Source organism: Monodelphis domestica, chromosome 1 (genome assembly GCF_027887165.1).
Source record: "Monodelphis domestica isolate mMonDom1 chromosome 1, mMonDom1.pri, whole genome shotgun sequence".
Classification (NCBI taxonomy): Eukaryota; Metazoa; Chordata; class Mammalia; order Didelphimorphia; family Didelphidae; genus Monodelphis; species Monodelphis domestica.
Genome location: NC_077227.1, coordinates 392954390 through 392976979, shown reverse-complemented (window position 1 = coordinate 392976979; position 22590 = coordinate 392954390). Strand labels below are relative to the sequence as shown.

At 38.2% G+C, this 22590-nt stretch overlaps 1 long non-coding RNA gene across 1 annotated transcript; it reads left to right on the top strand.

Moving 5' to 3' along the window:
• The first annotated feature begins 12389 nt into the window (after window positions 1-12389).
• LOC103101993 (uncharacterized) lies at window positions 12390-19147 on the top strand. Its single transcript, XR_457954.2, has 3 exons — window positions 12390-12471; window positions 18056-18164; window positions 19044-19147. It is a non-coding gene; the product is annotated as an uncharacterized LOC103101993 (long non-coding RNA).
• Window positions 19148-22590: the final 3443 nt, after the last annotated feature.

Genomic DNA, 22590 nt, shown 5'->3' with positions numbered 1-22590 from the left:
ATATATATATACACATATATTTATATATAAATGAATACTGCATTCTTTGACATTTATATGGTGGTTGAAGAATTAGGGACATTGAGGAATACAGCATACCTCCAATTTTTTATATTAATAGGTAATGTCATTTTTGTACTCCTCAGCACTGTGTTTAGAGCTGCTAACATAAAAAAATTAATTGAAGCTGAAATTCAGAAAAACACTAAAAAATTGAGGACATAAAAAAGATGCAAGAGAACATGAAAGCCCAATTAGAAAAATTAAAATGTTTCTTACAGGATCAATTGGCAAACATCCACCCTACCAGAAACAGACCTGCTTCAGAACCTTTGAATGAGGAAATTTCCTTCCCTGAAATAGAGATGGAAAACACCTTCCTTATATCTCAGTTAACAGACTGCTTCTCTCATGTAGTGCAAATTTTGACTGAATTTAATCCCCAAAACCCTTCCCCTGCAATCCCAGTTTCTCATGTTCCCTCTCCTACAGAAAACCAAATTCCAGCCCAAAGGAGATAGAGAAACTTGTCCTAGTCAAACTGACCCACAGGTACAAAATTCAACTAGAGACCTGTTTCCTCTAAGAGAAGTACCTGAAATAAGATGGAATGGGAATGTGGTGACTTTAAGACACGGGATACCGTTTACTCCCCAAGAAATAAATGAATTTATACGAAATATCCCCACATATGAACAAGATCCCTTTCTAGTAACAAAAAAGATGGGAGACATATTTTTTCAGTATAATCCATCTTACAAGGATGTTGAGAATTTGCTACAGGCTTTTTTAACTCAATGTGAGAAAAAAAAAATAATTGCTCATGTCAACAAAACTTGGGGGTGTAATGCAGCACATTGGCCATCTCAGGATCCCAAATGGGACTATAACAACCCTGAGGATTATCTACAACTATACCGTTGTAGAGAGGCCATCCTTATAGCAATGAGGGTATGTGCAGAAAATACAGATAAGTGGATGGAACTTGAAAAAATTAAGCAAAAGGAGGAAGAAACACCCTCCAGATTCATGGATAGAATAATCAAGTTTGGGGACAGATACCTGGATTGGGACCTAACTAAAGAGAATAGCTTAAGACAAGTTAGAACGATCTTTGTCAATAACTCTTGCAAAGTGATTAAGAATTATTTTAGAACACATTTGTCTAAGATGGTCAGAGATGGACCTTGAAGAATTGCAAAAAAGAGCTATATATGTTTTAAAGGAAAACAAAGTAAAGGAGGAAGAAAATAATGATGCCATGGAGGAAATGAAGAAAGAAATAAGATGTTTAAAAGATAAGATAGCTAAATTAGAAAGTGGGCATGATAATGAACCAATGACACTTTCCCCTCTCCAGAAATCTAATTATCAATCCATTACCTGCCACTTCTGTGGGAAGAAGGGCCACAATACAGTAGAGTGTAGAGCTTTCCTCAAGATTATAGGAAGGAATACGCAGTTTAATAACAACTACAGAAGTGGTAATTATAGAAATAAATATAATTATGACAATGCAAACCACAACTTTAGGAATGATAACTATAGGAATAGATATTAGGAAAATGATAAATCATATAACTCCACAACAATATATAAAAAATGGTGCTTGTCCAAAAAATACTCGAGATGCTAATGTCCTTTGGGGGGGGGGTGCCTTTCAAGGGGGTGCCCAAGGAACTTCCCAAACACAATAAAGGTGTTGAGGCGGGAGCTGGGGCACAGGAATCAGAGGATACAACCTTTGATTTTCCAGACCCTGATGTCCTACTACCCATTGTCCCTATCCACTGCCCCCCCATACTAATGAACCCCATGTTACTTTAAAGGTGGGTAACACCCATTATGATTGTCTATTAGACACTGGAGCTTCCTGGTCTGTATTAAAGAGAACACCTGATTTACAGTGTTATTTATTCTGTTGGCTCAGAGAATGTAATGGGAGTATCAGGAATACCCCAAAGAGTTAAAAGACTTCCCCCTAGAATGGTGTCTGTAGGACCCCTAGAGGTACAACATTCCTTCCTTTTGATGCCTGACTCCCCTTTAAATTTGCTGGGGAGGGAACTTCTATGCAAACTCAGAGCCACAATAACTTTCTCCCCAGATGGTTCCTTATCATTGGAAGTACCAGAGGAATCTTTAAATTTACTCCCTGTATCTCTCAGCCAGGAGGGAAAAGAGCATCCCACCTTTACAATACCTGAAGATATACCAGAGTCTATTTGGGCCAAATCTTCTTCCAATGTAGGCTTATTTAAGTCGGCTATTCCTGTGCAGATAAAAACTAAATCTAGCCCACCTCCTTCTATTCCTCAGTATCCCCTCTCAAAAGAGGCAATTGAGGGGATTACCCCAGTAATTAACTTATTAATTGCACAGGGAATAATAATCCCTTGTAAATCTGAATATAACATGTCCATCCTGCCCCTTAAAAAAACAAAAAGATGGCCCAATGGCAAACACCTCTATAGATTTGTGCAGGATTTGAGGGCTGTGAACAATCACATTATAAAGAGACACTCAGTAATTTCCAATATCAATACTATTATTTCTTCTATTCCTAGCATAGCTACATAATTTACAGTAGTAGACTTGTGCTGAGCCTTCTTTTCCATATCCATACATGAGAACTCCAGGCATATCTTTGCTTTCACCTGGCAGAGCTATAAACACTCCTGGAATCATTTGCCACAAGGTTTCGTAGACAGCCTGAGCTTATTTGTGCAAATTTTGAGCCAAGATACAGATAATATAAAATTTAAAAACAGCCTTGGTATTGAGGAACACAAGGAACTTGTCCTTCCTTAGTTCTCACTGTTACTGGAGTAGCTGATTTCAATAGGCCTACATCTGTGGAAGACTGGTATATCCTCAGGAATAGGATAGATGGAATCCAACTCATTCTCTGCACTGAATGAATCTAAGAACAGCAATGTAGAAGCTTTCAGAGATTCTTCTGGGAGTTGTAATGATATATCCCCAGTGTCAGTGCATTGAATTGTTGCTTGTAATTTACAAAGCAAGTCCCTCCCAAGAAGGTTCATTGGACATTATGGCATACAAAGAAATGTGCATTCCACAGATAAAGGACCTACAGTTATCATTTTAGGTTGTAATTTTTGTTACTCTCTCTGGTTTTCCAGTAGCTCCAATCACATACAAAGTAAATGGCTTGTTGTAATCTGGGATGCCTAGAGTGGGGGCAGACAGGATAGCCTTTTTTAGATCTGATAGAGCTGACAGGTATTCTGGTTCTAATTTGAGGGGTTCAGGGACCAAATCCCTTGTTAGTGCTATAAGGGGTTTAGTAATTTCCCCATAGCAAGGAATCCATTGTATACAAAACCCCGTTGCTCCCAAAATTGGAATAAAAGGAGGATATAATTAGTATAAATAATTGTACAGAGAAAGAACATTGTAATATAAATTTAATAGAAAATACTAATGAATGTAGAATAAGAGAAATTAATGGAGAATATAAACTAAATAATAATAATGAAATTATAAATGAGAACAATGATACTGAGATGGAGAATTTAAGGACCAATGAGAGTAATATAAAGGCTGATGATACAAAATCCTGGGAAAGTCATGTAATTCAAGCAGATTTGACTTGAATGGACAGGAAATGACTGAGCTTTGTACTAATGTTACTGTGCTTGCACCAATTCTTAAAACCTTCCAACTTCCAAATAGCACTGAACTCTATGTTTCTGTAACTATAGGGGATCAGATATATGATCTTTTGGTGGAACTGGAGCCAGTAAATGAGTTTTGCAAAGTCTTCTGTAATAATTAAAATAGTTGATTGTCTTAAATTGTAAGAGTTAAAATAGTTGAGGTCATGACTGTAGTGATTAAAATAGTGGAAGACTTAAATTGTTGTAGATAAAAGAGTGGATGAGTAAGTTGTGACCGCAGGAAATCTGTTTTCACTACAGTGTTTTTGTTTTTAAATCAAATATAAGGTGGTTTCCAGGGAAATATTCCCAATTATTAAATATATACCCAAGTCAACTAGGTTTTATAGGGATTTTAATTAATTAATACAATGAGGAATTAAAGAAAGAGAGAAAGAGTAAGAAAGGAATAAGTATGAAGGGCCTTAAGCCAACATGGCCTAGACCTGAGTCTTAAGAGAGAGATCAGTCAGTTCTTAATCACTCACCACAAGATCTGTCCAAGCAAGAATTCTAGTGATCAGAGAGGCACCAGCTGCAATTCAGACTTTCCAGCTGACTGTCCTGAGAGAGACCCAAGAGAGACAGAGTCTCCTCAGAGGGAGTTCCAGCCAGAGTCCTCCTCAAAGGGAGTTCCAGCCAGAGACTTTCCTAAGAGCCTGTTTCCAGAGCTCTCTCCCAACAGCCTCCTTAGAGACTGTTTTCCAACAGCCTCCTTAGAGACTGTTTTTTCAAGAGACTGGTTCTGTCCTTATATAGGGAATTTTCTCCTATGTCACCTCCCCTAAGTTCTTCCATCTACCAATCACAGTAGATGTTTTTCAAAGGACAGACCATTCTTAGTCCACACCTAAGAAGGTGTAAATTTTTTAGTAATTCACACCAGGAAAGCTCTGAGTAAGTTTCTTAGCTCTTTGTTCCTTGTAAATTCACAAGTTGTTTGACCTTTATAGGTACTTATCTTAAGAACTTTTTGCCTTATTATAAGTATGGGTTTAAGTACTTTTCATTGTTCAGAAAAGAGTTTACAACTTTATCTTCCCCTAGGGCATACTTAAGTAGGTGAAGTAGAGTTCTCACATTCCTGATCTAAGTAGAGTTCACTGCCCAAATGGGGAATGGTCTTAATCCAATCTTATGAAGTAGAGTCTGGGAATTTTTAAGGTTCACACTTCCTAAAGATTGTAAGGCTGTTGGTACTATGGAAGTGAGAACTAAGGAAGGGCCAGTTCCTTGTGTTCCTCAATACCCTTTGAGTAAAGAAGCTATAGATAGGATAAGACCTATTATTGAGTCCCTAATCCAACAAGGGATCAAGATGGCAAAATTGTCTATAGATTCATACAGGATTTGAGAGCTGTATACGATCATGTAATAAAGACATATCCTATAGTTCAAGGCCCAGCAGCTATAATCTCATCCATTCCAAGTGAAGCAAGATATTTCACCATGGTAGATTTATGTTCAGTGTTTTTCTCAATATCAATTCATGAGGATTCTCAAAAGATCTTTGCTTTCATATGGGAGATTATGGACATGGACTTCTCTTCCACAGCGGTATTGTGATAGCCTGAGTAAATTCCCTCAAATTTTGAATAGAGGCCTTAAAACAATAACATTCAAGGAAAGTAAAATAGTACATTTTGTAGATAATGCCCTCCTAGCATCTCCATCTGCTAAAGTATGTTTAAGAAATAGCAAGATTCTTTTGATTGGAATTACATAAACGTGGACATAAAATCTCTAAAGCAAAACTTTAGTGGGTTTTGCCTCACATTGAATATCTTGGCTTCGTGTTGGCAGAGGGTTCCAGAAGTATCCAGAAGTATCAAGAAAGAAGCAACTCAGAGCTATTCTTGGAACAACTGGTTTCTGTAGACAATGGATACCTAGGTATAGTGAAATTATTAAATGTTTAATAGATTTAACCAGGAATACAGAACCAGAACCTCTGAAACTCAAACCTGAACATCTGCAAGCCTTAAGTAAGCTTAAGGAAGTGATTTTATCTGAGCCAGCTCTTGGAATCCCAGACTATACTAGACCTTTTCAATTATTTTTGAATGAGACAAAAGGAATTGCATCTGGTGTACTGACAGAAACTTTAGGACAAAGTTATCATCCAACTGGATACTATAGTTATCAGCTAGATCCAATTACTGCAGATACAGGTCCTTGTTTAAGGGGTATAGCTGCTGCAGCTGTGTTAGTTCAGAAGTCATCAGACATAGTTTTGGGATGTCCATTGATGGTATTTTGTTCACATCAAATAGAAGCACTAATGAGGAAATTTTGTACTCAAGCATATTCAGACCAACAAATATCTAAGTATGAAATTATACTTGAGTATTGAAAACATCCAGGTAGTTAAAATATCACATTGAAAAGGTGTAGTGTATTAAATCCAGCTCCACTTCTTTCTGATTTGCCAAAGAATGGTGAACCATTACATGTAGATCTAGTCGATATGCCGAGGATGGATTTAAAAGACACTCCAATAGAAAATCCAGATTTGCTTTTGTTTACAGATGGTTGTAAACCTTAAAATTTCTTAGACTTATGAATGTTAGAAATTTCCCCATTGGGAAATTTCATACTTGAAAAAATCTCCTACTGATAGTAAGAACTCTATTGGAATATGAAACTCCTTGGCATGGGAGGATCCTTCTCCTCCCTACTTAAGACTACTTTAGGACAGAAACCTTTTGCTAAACAATGGAAAGGGCTTTGACCTATGCTTAAGCATAGAACAGGAAGTTCTTTGAGTCATGATTGATTTTAGAATTGATACAATAGAGATACTTGGAATGACAGAACCAGATCTTGGAAACTACAATCTCCACTCTACTCAGAGTAACAGGATTTAGGAAGGGCTGCAGCAAAGATCAAGATTTAATTATTTGAGAATATGACCTTCAACAGACATGTGCAAAGGGGGAAGACCTCTGGGAGGTCCTGGGTTAAGCTAGAGCCACATTAAGCAGAGGGGAGAGATCGACAGTGATTGGTAGATGGGAGAACTGAGGGGAGGGAACTTAGATTTTTGGCTTAAAGATAGCGGGGTCTGAGGACTAGGGGGTGGGGGAGGTCTGAGAGGAGGTCTGAGAGGAGAGAGATCCTGGAGGGAGAGCTCCTGGCAAGATCTTGAAGGAGGCTGTGGAAGGAGAACTCAGGAGGAGTCAGGAGGAGATTTCTCTGGAAACATTTCTTGAAAGGAGGCTCTCTTGAAGGTGGAGCCTGAGGTTGGCATGAGAAGCCTTACCTAGAGAGATCTTGGGTGAGTGATAAAACCAACTGACTGATTTATCTCTTAGGACTGAGGTCTAGGCCTTATTGGCTTGAGGCCCTTCATTCTTATTCCTTTCTTACTTTCTCTCTTTTTCTATTGATTAATCAGTGTATTATAAATTAAATTTCTCTATAAAACCCAGTTGGCTTGGGCATATTCATAAATTGGGAATATATTCCCTGGCAACCATCTTATATTTATATAAACCAAGACACAGTAGAAAACATATTTCAGTGGTCATAATTGTTATATATTTCCCTTGCTCCCAAACATTTTAATTATCACATTTTATGGCTCCCACTCTCTTATCTACAACTATTTAACGCTCAAAACTAATTTAAATCTTACATGGTTCTTCATATTTGTGTAATGGAATTCAATGCACAGGTGCTGCAGTTGTCACTGAATTTGAGACACTGTGGTATGGATCATTACCTAGTAATCTTAGTGCTCAAGGTGCAGAGTTGGCCGCATTAAAGCAAGCATGTCTTCTGGTTGATGGTAAAAGTGCAACAGTGTGTGTACACAGACTCCCATTATGCTTTTTCAGTGTGTCATGCTGCAGGAAATATCTGGAAACATTGTTCATGCAAAAATAATGACTGAGATGTTGAATGCTATCCAGAAGCCTAAACAGCTAGTGGTAATCCATTGTAGATGTCATACTAATAGAAGAGTTTCAGTTGCTAAAGGAAATCACAGAGCTGATATAACTTCAAAATTTGCTGCCAGAAATGCTCCAGTGTATGTTATGAACTTTTTAACTATAGAATCTGATGATCTAGGAAAAGCTTATGTAGACTCAGAAATACAAAAATTGAAAGAGAAGTTTGGATCAAGAAAAGAACATGGTATATGGTTAACAGATATTGGAAAGCCTCTGTTACCAAAAGATCTGTATACTTATTTGTGTCAAGCCATTCACACAAAGGTCATTTTGGCACTCAAGATGTAATTGACACCATAAAGAGACAATGGGTTGCTCCTGGAATAAGTACTATAGCAAATAAGATCTGCTCAAACTGTTCTGTTTGCCAAAAATTCAATCAAGGGGCATTCAGACAGAAAGGTTTAGGTGGTAGACCTTTAGCATATTGTCCATTTGAGAGTCTGCAGATTGATTACATCAGCATGCCAAAAGCTAGAAGATACACGTTTTTCTTGGTAATTGTTGATAGATTAACCAAATGGCCTGAAGCGTTTCCATCAAATACAAATATAGCTAGCCTTGTGGTGAAAGTGTTGAGTAAGGAAATTATACCTAGATTTGGAGTACCACTAACTATAGACTCTGATAAAGGATTGCATTTCACTCATAACATCCTGAAAAGAGTCTATGAGAATCTAGGAATAACACCAAAATATCATGTTCCTTATCATCCACAAAGTTCAGGGCAAGTGGAGTATGTAAATAAGGAAATAAAGACTATGGTGGGGAAGCTCTGTGCTGAAACTCATCTCAAATGGCCAGAGATTCTTCCCATAGCTTTGTTTTACCTGCGTATGAGACCAAGAGCAGATTTACATATATCATCCTATGAAATGCTCTTTGGAGCTACAAAATGCTCCACTACAAGCAAAACGTAAGACAGTCTATACATCTCTCTTAGGAGGAGACTGTCAACTTGCTTCTTACTAAAGTGCTTTACAACAAAGACTAAAAGAATTACATGATATGGGAATATTAATTCAAACTGGTCCTTTGGATTATTCTCTTCATAATTACGAACCAGGAGATATGGTATATGTAAAAAAATTTGCTAAAACATCAGCAACACAAGAAAGTTGTTTAGATCCTTACACTATTGTGTTAGTTTCTTCATCTTCAGTAAATGTTTTGAGTAAAGAATCCTGGTATCATTGTTCACATGTAAAATTAGCACATGGTATTAATAATGAACATGTACAAATCATCGAAAAAGAAGAAAATGAAGAAGAGATTGCAGAAAAATAGAATCATAAGTCAAATTGAGTCTGCAATCAAAAAGATCAGGAAGGAGAAGACCATTCCTGTGGAAGAGGATAGAAGAGGACAATGCAGATGAAGAGGAGAATTCGGGAATTAATGGACATAGTTAAAAGACTGAAAATTTATAAATTTAAAAAACTTTGTGAAATTTGCAATGAAGAAGATTACAGGATAAATGGACTAATGAATTAATAATTTGGGGTAATGTATTATAGGTCAAAATAACAGTATTTATTCTTATACAAACACAAATATATTTACTATTGTGGAATTGCAGAAGAATATTCAAGAGGAGGTGAGAAGAGTAAGAAAGATCCTAAGTAGGGATATGTTGCATACAACAGTAACATAAAACTTGCATACAGTAACACTGACATTAAAATAGCAAAACAACATGACATAGCAAAAGTAACAACATAATAAAACATAAACACAAAACATAGACATGGTTAGGTTAAATTGAATCACTACTTAAATGAGTGAAACAATGTATAGTTAGGGTACTAATCATGTTATGATTAGTTATAGATATGTTATTTACTAACAAAATATAGTTACATACTTAGATTTAGTTTAGGTATAGAAATCTAGTTAGAAGTATTTTAAAGATAGGGATTAATTAGGTAGGATTAAGTAAGATAAGATAAGAAAATTAGATACCGACTTGCACTACATCATACATTACACAACACAAACAACATATGACATCACATATAAAACACAATTGTTAAATATATATGTAAATACGGTAAATAATACAATTGTAAATTAATTGTATTATAGTGTATGTATATATGTAAAATATGTGCAAATATGAAGTGTACATAAGTATATATATGTGCATGTGTATAGCATGTATGTATATATTATGTGTATACTATATATGTAAATTATGTACATAGCTCACTTATATTTATTGTTATATGTATTTGCATAAGTGAGTTTAATGTTTGGTTTGATTTTCTGTGTAAAACTTATGCAATGTTGTGTTTATTGTAATTTTCAAAAAATTTTTATCTAAGTTTAATGTTAATGTACTGCTATAGTAGTACAATTTTCTGTATTAGCTAATAAGAGAATTTTAAGTTTGATGTTTTCATGGAAGTTATGTTCATCTTTTGTCTGATGTTATTTGCTGTTTTGATTTTGCTTGTTTGACATTTGTACTTGTTCATTATTTAATTCCTTTTCTTTTCCTTTTTCTTTGTTAAAATTCCCTAGAATAGGTTAGTATTAGTTAGACCACAATAGTCGAGTGTAGGTTATTTGCTATTTTGGGTAGATTTCTTAATTTAGGTAATTGGTAACTATTTTAGATTGTGGAAAAGGGGGGAATGTGATAGGGAAAGGATGTTTTACAAACAAACTGTGTAATGCATATGTCAGAGTGGTTGACAGGAGCATGTGACTGAGAGTCACATGGAAGTCTAAAGATCAAGATCTGGAGAAGGTTCTAAAGTCCCTTCTTGAAGGGCACTTCTCTCCTGAAAGGACCTGAGGTTGGAGGCTTGGAAAAACAGGTTTCTGCTTCTCCTGATACCAATTGAAGAGAGGAATCTTTGAACTGGCTGATGGCAACTTGAGTAAAGAAGATTGAGGACACATTTCACCAATGGACCTGTTTGGATAGTTATCAACTGAAAATCCTGGCCCATTTGATTGGACTCCTTTTGTGAGACTTTGTTATTGGGGAAAGTTACTGCTTAGCTTAGAATAAGATAGTTTTAGATATATTTATAGAAATTGATGTTTAAGATAACTTGTAATAATTCTCCTAACCCCTGTTCCTTCCACCCCTTCCCAACCAATAAATCTGAATTTTTAAAATATGTTTCCCTCTTGTTTATTCCTCACCAAATTCCTATTATAACATACAACTAGTAAGTGTCTGAGGCCAGATTTGAACTTGGGAAGATGAGTTCATTACATTTTAGACTAAGGAGTTTAGACTTTTTTTTTTAAGGGCAATGGGAAAAACACTAGAATTGTTGATTGCTTCCAACGTGACTCCTGTTGTTTCCAGCCACACTTGTATCTCTCTAGGAGCCTTGAAATACTGTGGTTTTCTGTGGATTGGCAGAATCAGTAAGCATGGAGTTTATTGTCATTCCATATATGATTGCTGTTTCTAGGCAGATTCACAGGCACCAGGTGGGAGGAGGAACAGGAACAGCAGTCCTTCCCACCTCAATCCTCATTGATCACAAAGGCATTTACATTAGGAAAATTTGCTAATCTGACTGATCAGGAGAGCCTTGAATATCTGGCTTAGAAGAATCTGACTAATGAGTCATTAGATATATAGTGTGGCAGATAAAAGATGAAATAACTGTAGAAACAGAGGTTTGAGCTTTGGGGCATATTGATTTATTAAACAATGCATGATAATTGCCCAACCAATTGGGACCAGTCACCTTTCTCAGTTTGGCACTGGACCCTGAATACAGAGGGAGACTGATTTTTATTCATTAAAAATAATCAAGTAAGACCAATTAATTAAAAGGCAACAACCAGGATACAACATTAGGTAATCTGATTTCTATTTGGGTGAAAAATATGGAATTTTCAGGGGAAAAGTAAACAGGTGCAATTTCCTGAAATATTAAAAAGAGGAGTCTCACTTCCCCCACCCCAAGTTCTCTATAAAAAAATCAAAGGAACATGGAAACAATAACTGATCAGTACGGGACCAGTTTTTAGCTAAGACATATGGGTTGCTTAAGATGCATAATTGTGAGAAAACTCCTTTCATCATCTTCAGATCTGACCAGGTTTCTGGTCAACATAACCTAGGTCCTTAGGGTAAGGGTCTCTAAGCCGGAGGTGAAGGTGGTTTAACTGCCCAGCCACTCTGGAATAGGTTCAAACAATGCAATAAAATCTTCTCATAATTCCCACAACTGAATAAAGTTTTCTCACAAGTAAGAAATTGGACTAGACTCATAATTGAATAGAAAGGAAACTGAGCTAGATCCAATTGAGTCACAAGATGAAATCAGTGTAGTTCACTCAATTCTTACTGCCACTTGCTGTTCTAATCCCCTCAGTTTCCCCAGTAGGAATTTCCTGGTGCATAAGTGGGTGAATCAGTGGTCAAACATTGGAGGAACTTCTGTCAGTCAGAGCCTAGTAATGGACCAATTTTAACATCTCAAGAAACTCGAATGATCTCTTGGGTTGTATTAAAAGAAGTACAATATCCTCATTTTCTACCAGCTGCATTCTCTGGATTTGACTTCTCCATTATCATGCTCCCCCAGGAAAAACTCATTCATTAACAGGAAACTCATCACCCCAGAGATTGCTTCAGTTTTGGTATTCACACCTCATCAGTACTTTCAGTAGACTTGTGTAATTGGAAATCTCATGCCTTTGAACTACATTTCCCAGGGGCCACTGACTTCCTGCCATTATGTGCTGACATAGACAGAAGATAAATTGGGGGTGGAGAGTTCCATGTCTAGGCCTCTTTCCTTCCTGGGTCAGTACATTGGTGGAGGAAGCTGTTTGAACAGGTAGATTAGCCATGGGTATGTGGTTTTATTTTGTTATCTTTTTATTCCTTTATTTCTAGTGATTATTAATAAACTTATAAAATATAATACTTGAAATTATTGTATATTAATTTTATTTTTTTACACTCTGCCCCTCTTATTGGAGGGTGAAGCTAACCCTGCCCCACCCCAACAGCATTCCTTTAAAGGGGAATGAGTGTCTAGCTACTTTTTCATTTACTACCAGCTATAGTTTGGTTTCGACTCAACTTCATCATATTCCTGTGCTGGGTATCCTCTGTACCTCTTCTTTCCCAGGTTCCTTTTGATTATTGTCTTCCTTCATTAGATTACAAGCTCCTTGAGGGCAAGCACTGTCTTTCTTATTTGAATCCCCATCTCTTAGCACAGTGTGAAGCATATAGTAGCTGTCTGATAAATGTTTATTGCACTGTATTGTCCAGAATGAAGTAAGAGTCTCCTTGTACTCTTCTCCGTTTGGGCCACATTTGACATTCTGTGATAAATTCTGGGTAGTATGTTTTAGGAAGGAAATTGACAAGCTAAGTGATGTAGTAGGATATCGGACTTGGAATCAGAAAGAACAGAGTTCATCATCTTGTCTATTATACTTGCCATTTGGATGACGCTGGGCAAATCTTTTCAGCCTTTCTCAGTTTCAAGTTCTTCATCTGTAAAATGAATGTAATAGTAGAACTTAAGTGACAGGGTTGTTGTGTAGATCAAATGAAATTCTGCATAAAGTGCTTCATAAACCTTAAAATGCTAACTATTAGTATCATGGACAGGAGAGTGGAAATCATTCCATATGAAAATCAATCAAGGTAAGTAGGAATGTTTTTGCCTAGAGAAGGCATAAATAATCAGGAGCTAATTCAAGTGAAAGGATTTCTTATAGAAGAAAATAAACTTGTTAGAGTTGACTCCAGAAGTCAAAAACTAGGAACAGAGAGCAGAATTTACGAAGACAGATTTCCATTCCACATAGTGCTGACCAAATCCCCCTTGATTTGCCATACATTTAAGTTCTTCAATTCTCCACAGATTCAGGTCCATAGCTCCAAGCTTCTCACTGATATTACCTCTATACCAGTCCAAAGCAGATGATACATGAATTCAAAGCAAGTGCACTTAATTAAACCAGAACGATGAGGTAATAACAAGCACTTTGGATCAAGTATGAAATTCTCTTGGCATTCATCCCAAATAGCTGCCCTCCCCAAATGTCTCCTGAGAGTGCTAGGCAACTCCCAAAATGGCAGGAGAGGGACCCGTCTACACACAGCAAGGGGAAAGTGACTAGAGTGCCCAGTAGGCTTTCCTTAGTTACTTTTCCTTTGAATTCTCCCCAGTAGTAGTGTTGGGAACAGTGACTTCTTGGCATAGCAATTCTATTATAGTGTTTTTTTGCAATCCCAGCAGCAATCCCAGGAGACCTGTCAGCTTCTCTTGGGAATCGGAAGGGACTGTTTTGGTTACATCTCTCCATGTCTCTGTTATCTCTGCTCCCCGTGATAACTTGCCTGGCATCCATGGTCTGGACATGGCTGCCACCATTTCAGAGACTCTCCACAGCTGAACTCTTTTCTCCAGCTCTACGCTGAATTAATGGCAACCCTACCCAATCAGAGTACAAACTAAGTGGCATAGAACATGAATCTTGTAAGCATGGGAAAATAGTCTAAATTAATTAATTAAATAAACTTTTCCAGAACAAAACAAAAAAAATGAAGTGGCATTGCCATACTCTGGATGGAGCCCACCCACAGACTTCTCTTTGAGGTCTAGTTCCATAAGAATGTCTTCTAATGTGATGAGTTGATTTGGTGCCAATCCCTAGGTTATCAAACAGAGTTATCAAGGGAAATATCTGCAGTCAGCAATAAGCTTCCTAATCTTAGCTAGTTTCACTTGGAAATCAGGCAAAGGCCCCATGCCTGTGAGATTATAGCAGTGAGACGCTCACTCAGTCATTCTTTCCTTCTACATGAGGTCTATGCGTACTCTGATATAAGAAAAGACTTCCTTGTAATTGGATCTATCCAGAAGTGTAATTGGCTGCCATGAAAAGTGGTGGGTCCTTTATTTGAGACTTTTGAGTGGTGGCTGGATAAACAAGAGGGTAATTCCTATCCAAGTACAGGTCAAACTACATAATTGCTGAAGCTCCTTATAACTGTGAAATGCTGTGAAGTGTGGTTCTGTAATCTGATTTCAAGCATATTCTTAGATCATCAGAAACAACTATATTTGAAGACCAAGATCAATTCAATCCAACCAACCTTTAATTGGCAACATGCTGTGTGTATGCAAGGACAGCTAAGTGTTGCAGTAGATAGAGTACCAGGCTTAGAGTCAAGAAGACAGGAGTTCAAATCCAGCCTCAGATACTTATGTATGACCCTGATCAAGTCACTTAGCTCTGTTGGCCTCAGTTTCCTGAACTGTAAAATAAACTAAAGAAAATAGCAAATCACTACAGTATCTTTGCCACCAAATTGGGTTAATGGAGAATCAGACTCAACTGAACAACAACTTCTTTTTTTTTTTTTAATATTTATTTATTTAATTTAGAATATTTTTCCATGTTTACGTGATTCATGTTCTTTCCCTCCTCTCCTCCCTCCTCCATTGTGTGGCCAACAAGCAATTCCACTGGGTTTTACATGTATCATTAAACAACTGCTACAAAGTCCTGGGGACAGAAAGATAAAAATGAAACTCTCTGCCTTCATGGAGTTTGCCTTCTATTGGTGAATGCAGTAATATTAATGAGATAGAAGGTGATATGAAGAGAAAAAATACAAAACAGAAAATAGGAGACAAAGAAAAAGAAAACATTAAGGAAAATGCATGCCTTTCCTCAATGTTCAGAACATATTTGTGCTATATTATTGCACATGGGTAAGTACAGATGCAAAAATGTCTTCCACACTTAAAACTCAGGTCCTCTTGCTCTTTGTTTTCTTTGACAGTCTGTCAGCTACTTTGTTAGTAAAGATTAAAACATTTAATGCAACAACAACAAAAAAAGAGGTACCTGAGCTGAGTCTCAGAGGATGAGGAAGGCTTCTGGTTGTGGGAGCTGAATTGTCAAGTTTAGGAAAAAGCTAATCATCTTATTAGGGGAGAATGGCGATCGTGAGAAGGAGAGTAATATGTCATTAAGAAAATAGGATAATTGGTTCAGAGCTATAAAGGATCTTAGCAGTCATCTAGTCTCATCTTCCCATTTTACAGATGATATCTCTGTAGCTGTGGATCCGTTCAAACTCTAAGCCTCCTCTGGATGGATTCTAATAGAGGATTTATTTTTAAGGCAGAGCAAACCTCTATACAAAACTACTGGAGAGTTATCAATAGAAATGTCTGCAGCTAACGATAAGCTTCCTAATCTTAGCTAGTTTCACCTGGAAATCAAGCAAAGGCCCCGTGCCTGTGAGATTATAGCAGTGAGAAGCTCATTCAGCCATTCTTTCCTTCTAAGCTTTGAGCTCCGATTCCACTGCACATGTCCAAAGTGTAAAAATGATACCAAATTAGCTTATATCTACAGCAAATAATTCTTCTTCTCCAAATATGCCAGAAATGTGGCTTCCTTACACCAGCCCAGAGCAATCACTCCATTTGCCATCATTCTCTGGGGCTGCATCGGTGCACACCATTGCCATTTTCCTTTATTAGAAATAACCAGACTTTGGTTACACCCATGTTCTAGGTGTGACGCTTCATTTAAATATAAAAACTATTATTGAGGCCATAGTTGAATCCAGCACAGGGTGGCCAAGGCTTTGTCCCAAGCATGCTTTGTTCCTCCCAAGACTATCTTCCAGTCTAGTCTGTTCCCTTTCTCTTCTTTTGAGCTATCAATTCCCAAGATCCTATGGCCATCCTGCCTTTCTCCTAGGGCTGCCATTCCATGGGAGTAGAATGCCACTTGTGAACCTCTACCAAATGGAACTGAACCTTTCAGGTCAGTACAACCTCAGTAGGGGATTACAAAGGAAGGCAAAGGGGGCAGCGGGGTGGCTCAGTGGATTGAGAGCCAGGTCTAGAAACAAGAGGTCCTGGGTTCAAATCTAACCTCAGACACTTGCCAGCTGTGTGACCCTGGGCAAGTCACTTAACCCCCACTGTCTAGCCCTTACCACTCTTCTGCCTTGGAACCAATGCTCAGTATTGATTCCAAGATGGAAGGTGAGTGTTTAAAAAAATGAAGGCAAAGATCTCCAGATGCAATCTCACCCCAAAAGTAAACTCAACCTTAGCCCTTTCCTTTTCTCTATCTTCTAGATTCTCCACTTTACCCTCTGGGGTACTCCTCTTTGTATTCTCTGACAAAGTTGTTAACTTTATATTAGATTTCTTTCCTTCCCATTCCCTCCATCTTCTGGAACTTAGTGAAATCTAGCTTTCCCCTGAAGCTACTTCCTCTCTTGTCACTCTCCCCATGACTGGCTGCACCCTTTTTCACAACCCATTTATGAAGGCCAGGATGAAAAACTGGCATATTATTTACTCCCTTCCCATTGCCACTTTCAGATCCTTCCTCTGCCACTACCACTGAGTCATTTCCTTCTCCTTTAACATTCATTCTATCCTGTCCAGATTCTTGTTGCTGTCATCAATGGCCTTCATTATGTTCAACTCTCATGACTCTCTTCAGTTTACTTCAACTACGCACACAAATGATCACACCTTAGAACTACTCCGTACAGCCAACCCCTACACAAATAAAGTTTTCCCAGGTATAGGAATTCCTACTTAGGGTTCTGTTAGCCACCCAACATTTTATGAGTATTTGTCAGGATTCACCTAACCCTTAACTCAGATTTGTGGCATTGTTTCTCTGTCTGGACCAAAAGGGACAGAAATGTCTCCCTCAGGCTCCATAACTTTACAGTATCACAAAATCACAAATTGGAACAGGATGTCAGAGGGCAACTAGTCCAATCCTTACCTGAAAAGGACTACTCCACAATATCCTTGGCAAGTTGCTATTCAGCATCTCCTTGAAGACTTCCAGCAATGGGAAACTACTGCATCCTGCTGTTGGAGCCAGCTGAAGGTGTTTGTTCTTGACTTAGGGGGCTCAGACTCTGATTCTGTGAGTTCTAAAGATTAGCCCAAGTCAAATAAAGTCAACAGACATTAACACTTTTTTTTTTTTACTGTGTACCAGGCACTGTGCTAGGGCCATCTTTGTGTGTGGCTGAGTTTTATTTCAGGGAAAGTCAATATTTATGTTGTGAACTTTAAAACTACTCCACCATATTCAGACCATGCTTTAGAAGATTTGATTTAGCTATTTCCTGATTGTAACAATGGAGATACTTGGTCTAATCAGGAATGTCTTGGGAACTTTACATTGCTCCACCCTACTTAGTCTAACAAGGTCAGGAATGTCTGCACCCATACTTAAGGATTAAGTATCTAGGAGGATGGCCTTTGATAGACATGTGCAGAAACAGCTGACAGACCCCTGGGCTGTCCTAAGTCAAGTTAAGCTACCATTGGTATAGATAAGACACAGGAAAGTGACGTAAAACCGTCTATATAGGGCACGTCACTTCCTCTCTCCGGTCTTTTTTTTTCCCAGAGAGATGGATCTGGCTAGTGATTTACTGTGAGCATCCTGGGTACCATTTCGATCCTGGAACTTAGCCTGGAGGCGCTCCCTCAGACAGCTTCCTTGAGATGGTCTCGTGGTGAGTTATAAGACTGACTTTCCTTTCCCTTGTCTCTCAGGGGAGGCCCCTGTGGCCAAGGCCTTTAACTCCTGCCTGGCTCAGCCTGAGCCGGAGCAATTTAAATTAACTCTTTCCTCTCTCTCTTCTTCTTAATTCCTTCTCTCTATATAAATTAAAATCACCATAATTTCCAGCAGACTTGGGTATTTTTATTTGGGATATCCCATGGCAACCAATAATTAATTTAGACTTTATGTCACAACACTAAATTATCCTTTACAATGTTAAAGTCTTGTAGTAGGAAGGCCAAAGTTGGGGAAGAGAGAAACATTGTATCAGGTACCAAATTCATTGAGAAAGGAAGGGAAATGAAGGATTTTGACTGAATGGTAAATATGAAGAGCATGAACCTCAAAGGAAGAGGGGTTACTGAGTGATAGAGGTAAGGTAAGAACCTGGAAGTGAAAGAGGTAAAGTGAGAAGAATGGGGAGTAAGATTTATTCCAACTCTCCCACCTCAACCAGTGAGCAGAGGAGTATGAATGAAGGTGCAGCCAGTATTGGGAAAAGTGGTCAGAAGGGTTGTATCATCTGTGGGGAGTCAAGTTTCTTTTTTTATTTTAATTTTAATTTTTTATTTAAACATTTTTATTTAATTAATTGATTAGAATATTTTTCCATGATTACATGATTAATGTTCTTTCCTCCCCTCCCCCAACCTCCTTCCTATAACCAATGCACAATTCCACTGGGTTTTACTTGTATCCTTGATCAAGACCTATTTCCATATTATTGATATTTGCACTAGAGTGATTGTTTAGAGTTTACATCCCCAACCATATCTCCCTCGACCCATGTGATCAAGCAGTTGTTTTTCTTCTGTTTCTTTTCCCACAGTTCTTCCTCTGGATGTGGATAGTGTTCTTTCTCATAAGTCCCTCAAGATTGTCCTGGATCACTGCATTGCTACTAGTAGAGAAGTCCATTACAATCGATTATACCACAGTTTATCAGTCTCTGTGTACAATGTTCTCCTGGTTCTGCTCCTTTTGCTCTATATCAATCGCTAGAGGTCATTCCATTTCCCATGGAATTCCTCCAGTTTATTATTCCTTTGAGCACAATAATATTCCATCACCAACAGATACCACAATTTGTTCAGCCATTCCCCAATTGATGGGCATCCCCTCATTTTCCAATTTTTAGCTACCACAAAGAGTGCAGCTATGAATATTCTTGTACAAGTCTTTTTCCTTATTATCTCTTTGGGGTACAAACCCAGCAGTGCTATGGCTGGATCAAAGGGCAGGCAGTCTTTTAGCGTCCTTTGGGCATAGTTCCAAGTTGCCCTCCAGAATGGTTGGATCAATTCACAATTCCACCAGCAATGCATTAATGGGAGAGCCAAGTTTCAATAAGAGCTAGTAGATGGAAGGAGTAGAAGAAAAGATTTAAGACAAAAGGAAGTTTGCTGACAATGGAACAGGCACCCCAGAGGATACCACAGAAAGGCTAGGTAGGTTAGGTTGAATTTTGGGGTGGGAAACTAAGGATTAGGCAAGGTAGTAAAAAAACCAGGAGAGAGCAGGGGCATGAAAAGCGAGAGGGGATATATTATCAGTGGTGTCAAGGGCTGCCAAGACATTAAGCATGAATACTGAGGGAAAAGGACATGAAATTTGGCAATTAATAGATTACTGGGGGAAAGGGAGGAAACAGCTGGTTGGTTCAATGGATTGGGAGCCAGGCCTAGAGATGAGAGGTCTTGGGTTTAGATTTAGGCTGGGAATCTTCCTAGCCTAATCCTGGGCAAGTTGTTTAACCCCCATTGCCTAGCCCTTATCATTAATTCTTCTGCTTTGGAACCAATACACAGTATTGATTCTAAAATGGGAAATATGGGGAGAGAGAGAGAGAGAAAGAGAGAGAGAGAGAGAGAGAGAGAGAGAGAGAGAGAGAGAGAGAGAGAGAGAGAGAGAGAGAGAGAGAGAGAGAGAGAGAGAGAGAGATGGAGGGAAGGAGGGAGGGAGGGAAGGAGAGATTAAGAGATTATTGGGAACTGTGGGAAAATTGTTTTCAGTTAAGTGGTGTATTTGAAAGCCTGACTGCAGTTAGTTATGACAGTAAGAGGAGTGGACACAGAGTCAAATGAGCCCTCACTGGTGGCTTTCTCTAGCAAGTTAGTTAGGAAGGAGAGAAGAGAGAGAAGATGATAGCTAGTGGGAATTGTCAGATCAAGGGAGGTTTGGTTTGATTTTGTTTTAGGATGGGAGAGACATGGGCATCTTCATAGGCATCAGGGAAGGAACCAGACTGAAGATTAATGAGAGCATGAGAATGACAAAGGGAGCAATCAGCTAGAGAAGACAGATGGAATGAGATCAAGGATTTGCTTTGGCAAGGAGAAGAGTCACCTCTTCATGTGAGACAAGGATCGCGAAGGAGATACAGGGGGAAGACATCTAAGTGATATGAGATGAAACGGAAGGCAGAAGAGGAAGCGCTCAGATAATCATTTCAATTGTTTCTGTGAAGCATGAAGCAAGTTTCTCCGCTAAGAGGGTGATGGGAAAGGATGCTATGAGGAAACTTGGGGAAGAATGAAAAGGTTTACAATTGCCACTATGGTGAGTGAGTGAATGAGTGAAACAGCAAATTGGTTTTGGGGGATCAAAAAAGCTCTCAGGAAGGACCCAGTTGAGATCATGTAACATAAATTTATAATAATATGGCTCAGTGATTTTCTCTAGCTCCATTCTACAAAATGCGAATAGGAATAAATAAGGAAGATGGTGGCAGTAGTATTTGGCAAGGTATGATTAGCAGCAACAGGATAAGTGGACAAAGGACACCAGTACAGAGAATAGCAGAGGATGAATTTGAATCCTAGAACTGACTGCACCAGCAGTCTCACTGGTCTTTCTTGGGGGGGTGGGGGGAAGGGGGTACTTTGGTATTGCCAAAAAATGAACAACCCAATTCCTAGAACTTGGAACTTATGGGTAGAATGCTAAATGCTGGGAAATTTTTTCCCCACTGTGGCCTGAATGTATCACTCTGCAATAAGTTTACAGCGATTCTCATGGGAATTTGGCTATGATAATGAGAATCTCCTTCATCAGGTTGACCATGTACCCCTGAAACTATCATAACAGAACACAAGTTATGTTCTAACACCTGAAATAATCATTCACTATTTAAATCAATGATGCAAGAAATATTTCCTATAATTCCCTTTTTTAAAATTTTGAATTCCAAATTATCTCTTTCCCTCCAGCCTGTACAACCCATTTGAGAAGAAAAACAATATGAAGTATGAAGTAATGAAAAACATTCAAGATACATTTATTAAGACAAAATGAAACCACCCCTGCTCTCTTGGGTTGGGGAGGGCGGGGCGGGTATCACAGTAAGTTCAATGTTCATTCATATTCTTTCTTCACTTTTCTGCCTTTATTTCCATTCTCAACTGGTCTCATAGATTTTTTTAGAAAATCTAATAATATGTGTGCAGATTTACCATTTCTTCCTGCTTCTCTGAATACTTCTTTTAAAATTATTTCAGTCAAGAAAAATAAAAAGCCTAGTCTTGGCAAAGATAGGATGTAAAAATAAGCAGATAGCTTTGAATTTGTGTGTGGAGAGAGATGCCTATTTCCATTGCTTTGGCAATGAAAGTTCTCAACCAATGCAATCTCATTCCCAATAATATGATGTGATTAGCACTGAGCAATGAAGGATCAAAAATTTCATCAGTGTCACAATCATTCAACTCAACAAGCATCTTTGAAGTAGCAACAAGCCCTCTGAAAGGCATCATCCTAAGACCTAGGACTATAGATACAAACTCAAAACAAACCCTGCTCTCAATGAGCCCAAATTCTAAAGAGCAGAAGGCGCATATGTACAGATAAGAAGATGCAAGATATATGTAAAATAAGTGAAAAATAATATCAAGGTTGAGGGATGAGGATCAGGAATGTTATGGAGGAAGGAGGCATCTAAATTGAGCCTTGAAGGGAACAAGGGATTCCAGAAAGTGGAACCAAGGAGGCTGAACAATCAAAGCTTGTTGAACAATCATTGAAATCATTGAAAAGACTAGGTGGGCTCAGTGGCTAGAATACCAGGCCTAGAAATGGTAAATCCTAGGTTTAAATCTGGCCTCAGACACTTCCTAGCTAGGTGACCCTGGGCAAGACACTAAATCCCCATTGCCTAGCCCTTACTGCTCTTCTGCCTCTGAATCAATACACAGCGGTGTTTCTAAGACAGAAGTTAAGAGAAGAGAAAGAAAGAAAGAAAGAAAGAAAGAAAGAAAGAAAGAAAGAAAGAAAGAAAGAAAGAAAGAAAGAAAGAAAGAAAGAAAGAAAGAAAGAAAGAAAGAAAGAAAGAAAGAGAGAGAGAGAGAGAGAAAGAGAGAAAGAAAGAAAGAAAGAAAGAA